Source organism: Zingiber officinale, chromosome 3A (assembly GCF_018446385.1).
Source record: "Zingiber officinale cultivar Zhangliang chromosome 3A, Zo_v1.1, whole genome shotgun sequence".
NCBI lineage: Eukaryota > Viridiplantae > Streptophyta > Magnoliopsida > Zingiberales > Zingiberaceae > Zingiber > Zingiber officinale.
In genome coordinates, this window is record NC_055990.1 from 132,745,115 (window position 1) to 132,759,858 (window position 14,744).

Below are 14,744 nucleotides of genomic sequence, written 5' to 3' on the forward strand. Positions count from 1 at the left end.
CTTGGTCTTTGTCTTCAGTCTTGTGGTGGTGGTGGAACCTCTAAGACTACCGGAGTCGTCGAGTTCGGTGTAACTGTGGGGTATTCTGTTGGTTAGCCTTTAAGGTGGCTATTTCCTGTTGCTGTTCAGCTAGCTGCTGCTGTAACTGAGCCACTAATGCTGTAAGGTCAGGAGGAGCCACTGAACTGCCTGCCTCTTGCTGGGGCTCAGTAGCTAGTGCCCTTCTAGCTGGGCGTCCTCGTGCCATTTCTAACAACATAGAGAACATAACATAACTAAGGTAATTGCAGTTATATAACTACTGATATCATGTTAAAAGACTAGCACAGACTAACAGGCAATAGACATATAAACATAAACTGTAACTAGAAAGCAAGAAACAATAAAGAGAGTAGAGGTATCCTTACTTGGAAGCTGCAGGTACAATGCTGATGTGTGTGTAGGAAGTATGGAATACTGCTCTGATACCACTCTGTAACGACTCGCCTTCTACTACTAGGCTGTAAGGCCGATCGCTACAGTTATGCTGTGCTAAATGACTAATGCGGAAAAACTGGATTGATGAAAATCTTACTAAACTGATTTCTATAAAATCTAAACTTAACATTCTAGGTGTACCTAAGGGTTGTACACCTGTTAGGGAAGACAATCTATGCCTCTCAGATGACCTGCTAGCTGTAATCAGGCATTTCAATCGATCCCTAGATCGATTGGGCTGTCGGATCGATCCCGTGATCGACTCAGCTGATACTGGCACGGAAGAAAACTCTCTGGATCGGTCGGCTGACCGATCCATAGGCTGTCGCTTCTGTACGTGGCTGGATCGGTCTACCGATCGATCCAGAGGTGCACTGATCGGTCGGCTGATCACTGATCGGTCGGCAGACCGATCAGCAAGCTTTGGTAACCTCTGTTCGCGAAGGCCAACTTTCTGTTCGCGACTGGATCGGTCGGCTGACCGATCCAGTGGCAGATGCCAACCTTCTGTTTGCATCTGGATCGGTCGGCTGACCGATCCAGTGGCACAGCACAGACTCTGATCGGTCTGTAGGCCGATCAGAGTTCTGATTTCGCTCCTGGAACTCTGATTTCAGCACTTGTTCGTGCTAAAACATCACACAACAGTTATAGAATGCATGTAAAGCGTTCTAATATCTATTAACTAGCATTCTAACATGATCTAGTGCAAAGCTTATTAATTCATAGCATTTAAAACCACTAGAACTGCATAAAAGTATCTTAAAACAAAAACTAAGTTCTTAATCTGCTAACTCCCTAAGGATCTTTTATTCCAGTTCCTGCCACACACATCTTGATCTGCATTGACCTCCAACCTCCACTGCTAGTCCATCTTTCCTTTACCTTTATCTGCAGTATAAGGAAAAATAGTATCTGTAAGCTTAAAGCTTAGTAAGAAACCATCTACCTCACAAAAACATGCAACGATGCAAATATGATTTTAAATCATGCTGTTTGAAACATATGCTAGATATACTGAATAAATTAGCATGGCATGGCATATCTAAACCTGAACATAAAAACATGTATAACAACTGCACATAAAGTTATCATGCATATTCACAGGGAAAAACTAAACTGGAGCATGATACTGAACTGAAACTGAACTGCGCTAAAACTGATCTTAAACTATAATCACTGGATTAGATTAAGAGTTTGAAAGCTAATATCATAATAAGTGAAAATAGTAATCATGTTGTTTGGGCCCGGTAACTGTACTTGCTATGCGCGCATCCCTAACTAGACCCGGGTTTGCAAGTCCCGAATTTAGTAGGGTTAACTAGGTTATTTAAACCTAGAATTAGGTTATCTAAACCTAGGGACCGACTATGGGAGCCCAGCCCAATGGATATCTAATCCAGTACAGTGCCACTGAAAATAAAATACTGAATATAGCTACTAATTGCTTATTTTGCTGTTTCTAGGTTATCTGAACCTAGAGCTAGGTTATCTAAACCTAGAGGCGACTGTGGGAGCCCACCCATTGGACCGTAGTCCCATGTAAGCTGAAACTAGACTAACATACTGATTTAAATGCTACTAATGCATTTAACTGAGCTGTTAAACATAACTGAGGTGGTATTTAGCTACACTAACATTTTACCGAACACTTGGTGTGCTCCAACTCTCTCCTCTAATAGGGAGATCACCTCTAGGCACCCGACAACGTCTAGAATCTCCAACTAAAGGAGACCAACGTGTCCGGCCCGTCTAGAGGTGCTCAACTAGATCCCTAATCCTCGAGGAGGGTTCAAACACACCCTATGTGCCGAAAAAACCTGCATATAGCTAAAACCAATGCGTAGAAAACCAAACGGAGCTATTATACTGCAAGTGAGGGGTTTCTTACCTCCTATTCGTAATTTCTTACGATTCTATTCGCTAGAATTCCGGTGGAGATGATCTTCTCGACGATCCGCTCACGTCTTCGCGTTCCTCTCGCGGAGAAGAATCTTTTTCGTGTTGGAGTCGTCGCCAGAAGATGATCCCTTGAGCCTTGGCTTGGTGCGTCGAGAGGAGGAAGAGAGGGAGAGGCGGCGGTGAGGGTTTGAGAGGAGAAGGTGGCGTGAGGTTTTGAGAGGAGAAGGTTGCCGAACCAAATTAAACCAACCCAACTTAAGTTCTTAATTTATATTAAGTGGATTATTAAACCCAACTCTAATATAAATGTAATTGGTTCCTCTTTCTTCCAGCACGGCCCTGCTGGGTTCAACCGATTACTAACATTATCCCGAAACCATAGGTCTCAGGTTCGATTCCCGCCTAAGCAATTTTGCGGTTCTAATTATTTTTGTTGCTTCCGCTACTCGGAAAATTCCGAAAAAATATCTAAAAATTCCAGAAAAATCATAGAATAATTCTAAAATAGTTTTGAGAATTTTCAGGCGTTACAGCCTTTGTGTCCCCAATGATGAGGAACTGAGAAAGAAGATTCTAGAAGAAACTCATAGTACACCGTACTCCATGCATCCTGGTTCCACCAAGATATATCAAGATTTGAAACAGAGATTTTGGTGGTCTGGACTCAAGAGAGATGTTGCAAAGTATGTCAGTATCTGCCTGACATGCCAGAGAGTCAAAGCAAAACACCAGAGACCAGGAGTAGTCCTACAACCCCTCCCAATACCAGAGTGGAAGTGGGAAGAAATATTCATGGACTTTATAACAGGTCTTCCAAGGACCACTAATGGGTACGATGCGATATGGGTGATAGTGGACAGGTTGACAAAGTCTGCCCATTTTCTAGCCATCAAGGTGTCCCACTCTATAGAGCAGTTGGCACAACTATATGTTAAGGAAGTGATCAGACTTCATGGAGTTAAGGAAGTCGATTGTTTCTGATAGGGATGGGCGCTTCACCTCTCATTTTTGGGAGTGTGTTCAGAATGCATTAGGCACCAAACTTAAGTTCAGCACAACCTTCCATCCCCAGACTGATGGACAGACAGAACAAGTAAATCAGATTTTAGAAGACATGCTCCGAACTTGTGCATTAGATTTTAAGGGCAGTTGGTGCAAGTATCTGTATTTAGCTGAATTCGCCTACAACAATAGCTACCAGGCCACTATCAAGATGGCACCTTACGAGGCACTGTATGGTCGAAAGTACAGATCACCCATTTGTTGGCAAGAAGTAGGTGAAAGGAAAGAAATCAAAGTGGAGTTGGGCATTCAGACAGAGATGATGGATGAGACCACTCAGGCTATCCAGAAGATCAGTCAGAGAATTGAGACTGCCCAGAGTAGACAGAAAAGTTATGCTGACACACGCCGTAGGCCACTTGAGTTCCAAGTAGGGGATTCAGTCTTTCTCAAGGTCGCTCTGTTGGATCGAGAAGCGCTAGAGGGGGGGGGAGGGGGTGAATAACGCTCGTGGCTTTCACTCGGTTTGGAATCGTAAAACTATCGGAGTTAAAATACGCAGCGGAATAAAGAAAAACAAACAGAAAGAACATGAGGATTTACTTCGTTCGGAGCCTAGATCGACTCCTACTCGAAGGCCCGCGATCCTTGATCGCTTTCCGTGGGCAACAACTATAAGCTCGATAAGGTTTACAAGTATAACAATTTACAGCTTAATTTAAACCAGAAATCTTATACCGACAACAATGGATGAAAAAACGAAGCTCTGGGTCGTCGGTGTCAAGTCGTAGCACTTCCGGGTCGTCGATTTAGCGACACGCAGCAAGAGGATCACTTGGAATAAGTTGTTCTGAGCTGCTGCTCGAAACCCTCTTATAAAGGGTGTTCAAGGCGCCTTGAAAGCCATCCAAGGTGCCTCCATGCTGGTCGAGTCACACGCTGAGATAGGGGCTGAACTGGTCGAACCTTATCAAGTTCAAGGCGCCTTCATGCTTCCTCCAGGCACCTTCATCCACCGGTCCAAGGCGCCTTGAGCTTCCTTCAAGGCGCCTCCAAGCCTACTTCGCAGCCAACTCATCTTTTGCACCTGAGGCACCTCCAAGCTCCATGTAGGCGCCTCGGACACTGTTTATCTGAGGCTTAACCTTGTTCTTTTATACCTACAAGACATGTTAGATCCAAAACACAAACATATCCTGCAAAACAAAAGTTAATACATATAATATCATAAATATGAAGTTTGATAGTCATCGGACTGTCCGGGTCTGACTTCGAATTTCCAACCGGAAATCCTAGGTCGACCCGACGCCCACTGTTCCCTCTGCGGGGAACGCGCCCTCACCTACTCCACTCAGGAGATTTACCTTATGCCAGCCCGGTCCTCCAGACCGACTGGACTTTCCGCCTAGGGTTACCACCCCCTAGGACCTAGGATTACCGCCCCCTAGGATTTTTCTCCACTTAGGGTTACCACCCCCTAGGACCTAAAGTTACCCCCCCCCCTTAGGATTTTCCTCCACCTAGGGTTACCATTCCCTAGGACTTAAGATTGCCGCCCCTTAGGTTTTTCCGCCACCTAGGGTTACCACCCCCTAGGACCTAAGGTTACCCCCCCTTAGGATTTTTCCTTCACCTAGGGTTACCACCCCCTATTACTTAAGGTTACCCCCCCCTTAGATTTCACCTTGCCTAACCGCAGCTAGGACTTTTGCCTAAGCATCACTTAGAATTTCCTGTAAGCTCCATGAACCTTGTTAGATAACACCATAGCTTAACTTTGAACTCTTTGCCATAATCAAAACTCAGGTTCGATTATCTGGTGCTCACTGCACCAACACGCTCCTATGAAGGGAGTGATGAGATTTGGCAAAAAGGGTAAGTTAAGTCCTCGCTATGTAGGACCCTACTTGATCACAGAGAGGATTGGGAAGGTAGCTTACAAGCTGAATTTACCTCAAGACATGTCAGTAATATACAATGTATTTCATGTCTCCATACTAAAGAAGTGCCTCCACGACCCTAGCCAAGTGATTCAGCCTCAGTCGGTGCAGATCCAGGAGGATCTTAGCTATGAGAGCAGACCTACACAGATAATGGACAGAGGAGTTAAGAGACTAAGAAACAGAGAAGTGCCACTATTGAAAGTCATCTGGAAGAACCAGAAGCACGTTGAAGTTACTTGGGAGCGTGAGGACAGCATGAGACAGAGATATCCAGAATTATTCTAAGTTCGATGATGAACTTTTTATAAGGTACGAAAAATTGTAACACCCCAAATTTTATTGTTTGGAGTTCTAAAAGTGCTTATAAATATTTAGAAATTCTTTAGGAATATTCTAGAGATTTTTAGGAATTTTTAGAGTATTTTTATGAAATTTTCGGAGTTCGTTTGGTATTTTTACCAAAAAAAAAAGAAGTTGCAAAAAATAAAGAGGTTCGACTGAGGTTCGAACCCATGACCTCCGACCCGATCCAAGACTTAAGCGAAGCACGATAGCCAAGCGCTCAAGCAGGTGTTTCATGATCAAAGTGATGGCGAAATAAATTTAAGGAATAACTGAAACCGAGAATACCCATTGGTATAAAAAGGAATCAGGTTATTTCCTCACGACTAAAAACCATCTCATCCTCTCCTCTCTCGTGTGCGACAGCACTGCTCGGGCGAAAACGAAGCCGAAGCTATGGCTTTGTCTCCGGCGGCCGACCAAGGGGTAATTCCGTGAGCTCTTCACAGATTCGAGACCCTCTCGTCGAGGAGAACCCGTAGGCATGAAGAAGAGGCCGAGATTTCAAGCCCTCTGAAACCCTAGAAGCTTCTCTTCTTGGCTGTAAGTTCAAGAACACATAGGTAAGTGCTCTCGCCTGCAGTAGGAGTAGTTTTCGGATCTTTGTTTCCTTCTTTAGTTTGAGTTTTTCAACAGACAATTAATAGAAGTCTAATTCCAACAAGTTTAGATTTTCTTTTACTATTTATGGGGTACGAACAACCCCTTACCCTTAGCACGTTAGTTGAGTTTTCTTGCTTCTTGATTGTGCATGTTAGTATTTCAGTTTTTAGTTTTGTTATTGATTTAGGGAGCATGAATAGCCTGTGTTTTAAGTATACCATGTTGGTTTGCTCTGTTACTGCAATGAATAAGAACAACTTTATTTGAACCATGCCGTTTAGACCTTTTCTGCTTTCCAATTAGCACGGACAACCTTACCTACGCTCCAGCATGCAGTTCTAGATATTCCTTTAGCATCCCAGTTTGCTTGTTTTTAGTTCGTGTTGAGTTATTGAGCATGAACAGATCACATATTTGAGTAGTTATAAGTAAGAAAAGACCAAGGATTTAATTTAATCCCAAATTCCAGAATTTGAGATCAAACATACACCAAGTGTTTGAAGAAATGCCGAGGCACTTCATTTTAGGAGTATTTAAAGATAATATGTATTTTATTTGAAAAGGCTAATACCCAACTTCCGAGGTTGTCGTTAAATAAATCCAGGTGACCAATTCCGAGGTCTTAGCCCTGGTAAGACCAAGGTCTTTACCCTCGTAGGACTGGTGGCTCGCTACCTCAGTTTCTATTAGGGAGCGCGCAATGGTACTAAACCTGGGCACAAGAGATTATTATTTTGAAGTATAAGAGTATAAGTTTGGGAATAAATGAAATAAGCTTCACATAGGTTTAAAAACCAGCAAGTTTAGCTCTTTTATTCTAGCATGTTGTTTAGACTTTCTTATAGCTATTTGCAAGCATGAGCAGCCTTACATGTTTACCATTTCAGTCTGTTTTGATTCCTCTGTTAGCTTGACAGGTATGACCAACCGGTCCTTTAGCTTTACAGTATTGATTTCTTTAATTTCGGTTCCTTTACTATTAGATGAGCATGAGCAGCTTTTCTTTTAAAGCATTCAGTTTCTAGATTCCCTTTTGTACACATGCATATCCGAGTTTTGCGAGTTAGATAGCGCTTACTAAGCATCCGCTTATAGTTGCATTTCCTCTTACTGCAGATAAAGGAAAAGGAAAGCTACAGTGAAGGAAGGCGACAATGAGGTGTGGGATGGATGTGTGATATCTGGACTATGGAAGCCTTGGGACCTTGCTAAAGAATTTATTAAGATTAATTCCTTATTTAAGTTGATAAGAAAATTTTGGAATCGGATTTTCTATTTCGTGCTGCTAGGGGATTCATTGATGGGTTAACTATTTTCCTTATTGTTAGCTAAGGTTGCCAGGAAATTTTGATATGATACAGTCATTACACTTGAATTGCATGCATTAGTTGCTGTAAGTTACATGTTCTGTTCTTATTTTCCGGATGAGTTAAAGGGGGTTAAGTGTTACTATCTTTAGAGTAAGCAATATCAGTTAAGTAGAATAAGTAGTTAAGTAGCATCCACCCTTAGAGAGTAGTAGTAAGGAGGGTGGTCATTACATAGGAGTACAATCATCAAATATAGAATCACTGGTCACCATCAGAATATCCATTTGTTCGAACTATTTCTTTTGCCATGTCAGCCATTTGAGAGTATACCACCTGCACATCAGATTTAACCCAATAACACCAATCAAATCAGGAGAATAATAAAAAATAAGAAGAAAAACTAATAGGTACAAGAACGAATCCTTTTTGTTGTTTTGTATTCCAAACAAAATATTGTATTCGAAAGCACTATGAAAGTAGGAACTAGCTAAGCTAGTTCATGGAAGGACACAAGAAGAAAAAAGGAGGACACTTAAAACTCCACAGTCATACATTCTATACTTGTGATTACTCTCTGTATATACTTTGTTGAGCAGCATGTTTGATCTAGTCACATGGAGGTCCAGAAATTCACAAAAAATAGAAAAGAAAATTATAATCGATTGGGGAAAAAACCCTTTCAAGATTTTCAAAGAACAGTTCTACATATCTAGAACTAGTTAGGGAATAACTGTCATTTTCCCATTACACGATAGCTTATTTCACAGATATGATATGATTTCCAACTATTGATGCACCTAATTCATTCCAGAGAAGGTAATTCAAAAAATGACTTACTACATATACGTGTTTTGCCCCTACTTTAGCACAAAACAGAGACAAAATTCCTGTTCCTGCACCCACATCAAGGGCGACCTTGTTCTTGAATAGAAATGTATTCTAATAAATAAAATTCTAATATGTTTTTCTCCTAACAACATCCTTTAACATTTCCTGCAGGACAAAGAAAGTAAAGGGAATCTAGTGCATCAAAATTAAAAAAAAAAACAAAGATAAATGATTTCAAAAGAGCATAAAAGAAAGCAAAAGGAAATAACAACAGACAATTAAAAGAGATGAAAATCCTACTATCATCCATGATGCCCAGAAATTTTTATATCAGTATGAATCAACTAAACAAATATACTAACCATTTAAGCATATAACAGCAGACTAAGTATGCTTCTATGGCATAGACAAAGAAGTTCATGTCAAACAGATGCATCCCTTTCAACATTTAGTTAAGGCTGCTAAATATCCCAAAGAAATAACAAAACTTTTTTGTCAACAGTAGCACTTAAATGTGCATAAACAATAAAAACAATTCGACACAAAAAAAAAAGGAAATTTGATAGTTCAAGGAATACATAAAACCAACTTAGCAACAGGAAATAACAACTCCTCAATCTAGCAAACAAAAATGATAAAATCAACTCAGGGTAGTGTTTGAGGAAATTCATCAAACACATTGCATGCATCAATCAATTAAATTTGTCCCTTATTTGTTTTCTGGATAAGAGCATCAGTTCTAACATCCACTGCTACTGTAGCTTCATCGAGGGAAAGAATCTTTGATCTCCTTAACAATGCTCGTGAAAGATTGAGAAGTTGTCTTTGTCTGACACTGAAATTCTCCCCAGCTTTCGAGACCTAATGGGTACGACACATGTATGTTAAATAAAAAAAATAAGCATATTCATTGTTGTAGTCGCTGACATGGTATCCAGAGAAAAGAAGTGCATCGAAAGACAATCCTGAGATGCTACACCAATTAAAGGAATTCAAGAACTATCGCTTATATGTACAAGCCTGAACAACCACAACACTTGTAACAAGGATTTAGTACATGTCGATGAAAAAGTTATGCTTTACAAAAGCATCCAACAATTACAAAAGATGACAATGCATATTGTAAGAATAAGATGAACTATACCTCTGCATCGAGCCCCAATGAATTCCTTCAAATCACATCTTTTAGATGAGCTCTCTCTAACGCTTCCCAAAGATCAACATCATTGTGCTCATTGAAGGGATCCAGATTAAACTGAACAGTTCCTGAAGAGTTTTACGAACCAGACAGTTACATACATAAACAAAGAAGAGCTCGGTGGCATAGAGAAATAACAAAGACAACCACAAAAAAATCAATTATGTTTTAACAAACTCCTCAAGTAATTGTTCCACTTCCCACTAATGCTGCAGAGCAATGTAACTGAAGATACACGGTCAGAAAAAGAGTGGAAATATAAACAGGCAAAAGGCAAATGTTAAATTTTAATTCTCAAAAGCCAAACAAGAAATGATTATAACTCATTTCACATTTACTAATGTAATTAAGATACAAAGAGAAATAGAACCTGTGAAAAAGATTATAAAAATACTATTAGATAGTGGAGAGAACCAGAATCTTCTTTTATTTTATAATACCTACTATTAGATAATGGAGAGAACCATCGTCTTCTTTTATTTTATAATACTAAGCATAATCACACCAGAATCTGTCATATTACTAGAACCTTCTAGTAAACTCCACGAATAAACAAGACAATTTTTTTTATAGTAAATTTTGAGGGTACAATGAATAACAGTATCCGTGCATCTGTTGTATTAATCCGAATAATAACTATGAAGCATAGTAAAAGTTAGTTCTTAACACAAGAACCGGGAATAAGAAATCCTATTTGTTGAGAACTGGAGTGAAGATGATAAAGATCGCACCTTGACAGATCCAATCTAATACATCCAAAATTTGAACAAAAAAGAGTTCTTTTCTAAAAAAAAACAACTAAAAAGCACTAAAACAACCCAAACATCAAAGGAATCCAAAAAAAAGAAATGGAGCAAGCAACTTACAGCGTGAGGAAGTCGACGTGACAGACAAGGGGACTCCTGCTGAGAGAACAGTACAGATCGACGAAAGGCTTCAGATCGCTCTCCTGGCTCGAGAGCCACGAGAAGAGCACAGCGATTCCCTTTGCTTCTCTCCGTGCTTCTTACTCCGACCTTCCCCAGTAGAACCACCCTCTCTCCCCCCCACATCCGGCCAAATTCCGCAGCCAAAACCTCGATATCCTGGATTTTCATACCTCGTCGATGAGAACAAGAACCCTAATTTATGTAGCGTCCAAACCCACCGAAATTAGAAGGAAACGAATGGGAAAAAAGAGGAGAAAAGACGCGCTCTTTTCCACTCTTTCATCCATGGAAAGCCTTGAATTATTTGGATAGGATCGGCAACCGAGTCCATCGTGCCATAAACAGCAATTTTATAATCTCTCATTTTATACCCACTTCGTTACCCTCCTTACAAATGAAGAATCGTCTCCACTAGCGCAATGGTCCATAGAAAAAAATTAAACATCTTATCATACAACACCATCATCCATAAAGTAGAAAAAAATCTGACACAACAAAGACACAAAAAAAACACAAAGTAAAACTTCGAAAAGGATAAGCTAGATCCGATGGCACTAAAAGGAAGGGAGACCCTGAGGTCGAGAATGAACTAGCGGAAATGGAACCAAAGAGTTCATGTTTCTTACCCGTTTGACCTCCTTCCGTATCTCCATCCGGTAGGCATCGGTGGGGTTCATCAACTTTCCTCCTTTGGTTGTCTTTATCTTGCCTCCCTCCGCCGCTACTACTCTGAGATTCGACGACAACAAAACCCTAGAAAGCAAGACCAACTTGTAACCTCTCCTTTCTCGAAATGCGAAGAAGGACTCCTCTTCTCACCCAAAGGGAGGAGGTGGAGGAGATGAGGTGTGGTTGGACGGAGGAGCAGGGGCGTCGATCCCGATCAAGAGAGGAAGGGGTGTCGATCTAGGAAGGGGAAGAGGGAGATGAGGCTGAGAGAGATAGCTGGACGACACGATATAGGTTTAGGTTTGTAGGGAAGAGTGAAGTGTTGTAAATTTTGGCCAAGTATTAGTGGGAAAATTAAATTATTTTATTTTGGTTCATTAACACCACTTTTAACAACGGTTTTTTACTATCCAATTTCGTAGATAGAACATGGAAGCTATCATAGACACTAGGTTTTAAATACCGCTGTTAAAATCGGTGTCTATTAACGAAAAAAGGCGCTCATAGACATCGGCTAAAAAAATCGATGTCTATGAGCGAAAATCTACGCTCATAGACACCGATTTTTGAAAAAACCAGTGTAAAATACTCAAAGACATCGAAATTTCCTTAAAACTGTTGTTGTTCCACCGATGTGTATGAGGGTTTTTCTTGTAGTGACAGTACCTCTTACTACAGGTATTTATTCAATGTTACAATCTAACATATTAAAGTGTTGTAGCATTTTAGTGATATAAGATTCTTGAGACAAATCCAAAAGGTTTTTTAATCGATCTCTAATGATCTTTACTCCTAAGATGTCCTCATCTTCTCTCATATCTATTATGTTAAATTGTGATGAAAGCCGTGATTTAACTTCTATCACACACTTTATGTCACTTCTAACTATTAGCATATCGTCAACATATAATGATAAAATAACAAACTTCCCTTTTTTTTCTTTCTAAGGTAAACACAATGATCCTCATTGATCATTTTGAAATCATAAGACAAAATAACTTCATTAAATATTATGTTCCATTATTTTGATGCTTACTTCAACCCATATATAGACTTCCTAAGTCTACATACTCTTTTCTCTTGGCCTTCAACAACGTAACCTTCTGGCTATGCCATATAGATTTCTTCTTCAAGAGTACCATTAAGGAAAACTATTTTTACATCCATCTGATGTAATTCCATGTCAAATTGTGCTACTACAGTTAGGATGATACGTATTGACATAAACTTCACAACTGGGGAGAATATTTCTTCAAAATAAATACTTTCTATTTGGGTATATCCACAGAGGACTTGCATTAATCCTTTTCTAACAAAACCTTTTTAGTTGTAGGTACTAGATGCCTTTATATACCATTTTATCAAACCTACTGCCCTGAAATAGTAGATATTATACACCACTATTCCTTAGACAGTCTGGTTCTCTATAGACATGCATATAATCCCACACTATGCACTGAATTTTATCATAATCTGTGTGAAATTGATGCATATCATTTTAAGACTAGAGTTGCATCAAGGGATATGATAGTTGATTTTAATGTATTCTCTCGATTTTAACGCATGCGTCCCTCGACTACACGTGTCTTTCCTTATCCATCATATCCTACTACTTTGCTTGATCTGTTTTCTCATCTAACACTAGACCTCATGTATGTTGTATTCTTCCAAGGTCGTCGACCAAGGAAAATGTCTTCGATTCCATTAAGCCCGAATGACAATTCCTTATAAAAAATGGTCGTCTCATACATTCATCCTCTTTCATCCAGAGATCAGGCAGTTCTACGACCTATTTGTTAGGACCAAAAGTAGCTAGAGGGGGGGTGAATAGCTCGTCGCGTTCGCTCGGTGCTTGGCGTTGCTCGTTTCTTCAAGAATATGCAGCGGAAAATACAGAAACAAACACACAACGCTAACACGGTTGGTTTTACTTGGTATCCACCTCACAAGAGGTGACTAATCCAAGGATCCACACCAACACACACACCCTCCACTAAATAAAACTCTCCTTTATGGTAACTACCAAGGGCGGAGAAGCCCTACAAGACTCAATACAAGAAGAGAGGGAAAGGATACAAGAAATACAAGCTTACAAGCTTACAATGAGTATAAACCCTAACCCTAGCTTCTCTTCTTGGCTTTGATCCGCCTGAAAACTTCCAAGATCCTTCAAGAACTGGCGATCTGAGCTTTGTGAGTGCTGTGGAGGAGCTGGCGAGAAATCTGGAGTGAATCGGAGAAGAGATGCCGAAGGAAATGAACGCCTGCGGCCTTTATCGACGCCAACGGTCGGATCCCGATCGATTCGAATGTTCCCAATCGATCGGGGAGGCTTTGGATCGATCACGGATCGATCCAGAGCGCCTCTGGAAAAGCGCCTGGATCGATCCACGGATCGATCCGGCGCTTATCGCGTCAGCGACCCAATCGATCAGCGATCGATTGGAACATCTGGATCGATCACGGATCGATCCGCAGGCTCTGTTCGCTAGAGGCCGGATCGATCGCGATCGATCCGGCTCTGAATCGATCCAGCGTCGATCCAACACTTGGTTTTGCCCGAAACCAAGTTCCAAGCCTCTCGAACCAACATCCGGTCAACCTTGACTGTTGGTACATCATGCCTAAGCATCGTCACTCCTTTGACTGCTAGGACTTCCCACCAAGTGTCGGTCAATCCTTTGACCCACTTAGACTTTCTATTCATGCCAAGTATCGGTCACCCTTGACCTACTTGGACTTCCCAACACCGGATGTCCGATCATCCTTGATCCATCCGGATTTTCCCTCCGGCTTCACTCACCAAGACTTTCACCTAGCTTCACTCACTAGGATTTTCCATCCGCCTAGCTTCACTCACTAGGGCTTTCACCGCTTCACTCACGGGACTTTCACCTAGCTTCACTCACTAGGATTTTCCTTGCCTCACTCACCGGGACTTTCACCTAGCTTCACTCACTAGGGTTTTCACTGGTTTCACTCACGGGACTTTCACCTAGCTTCACTCACTAGGATTTTCACCTGGTTTCACTCACCGGGACTTTCACCTAGCTTCACTCACTAGGACTTTCACCTAGCTTCACTCACTAGGGTTTTCCTTACTGGCTTCACTCACGGGACTTCCCTGGTATCCGGTCAACCTTGACCTACTTGACTCTTCTTCAATCAATTTCTTATTGTCAAACATCTAAACTCAAACCAAGACTCAGCTTGGTCACCCAGGTCAACCTTGACCTGAGGGATGTTGCACCAACAATCTCCCCCTTTTTGATGTTTGACAATACCACAATAACACTTACAATACCACATGTAAGTTAGGCTAATCCTATAGCCTCAATCTTCATGCCACTAGGTAATGAAACATATAAATTAATCTCTTCATTCTCCCCCTACGAGGGCACACTCCCTCTAGGTAATGAAAGCCTAACTTACACCCATTCATAGGTCCTTTTATTCTCCCCCTATTGGCACACATCAACCCATCTTTGGGCACACATCAACCCATGCCCCAATTTTGGGTACACATCAACAAATCCATTTG

At 41.0% G+C, this 14,744-nt stretch overlaps 1 long non-coding RNA gene across 4 annotated transcripts; it reads right to left on the minus strand.

Annotated features, from left to right (window-relative positions):
• Positions 1-7,743: 7,743 nt before the first annotated feature.
• Positions 7,744-11,494, minus strand: LOC122052471. Of its 4 annotated transcripts, XR_006132022.1 has the most exons (5): positions 11,354-11,482; positions 11,161-11,287; positions 10,472-10,945; positions 9,552-9,673; positions 7,744-7,912 (listed from the first exon to the last, which is right to left on the minus strand). It is a non-coding gene; the product is annotated as an uncharacterized LOC122052471 (long non-coding RNA). The 4 variants fall into 4 exon arrangements; XR_006132019.1 differs by having other exon boundaries at positions 11,161-11,493; XR_006132020.1 differs by having other exon boundaries at positions 10,472-10,690; positions 11,161-11,485.
• Positions 11,495-14,744: the final 3,250 nt, after the last annotated feature.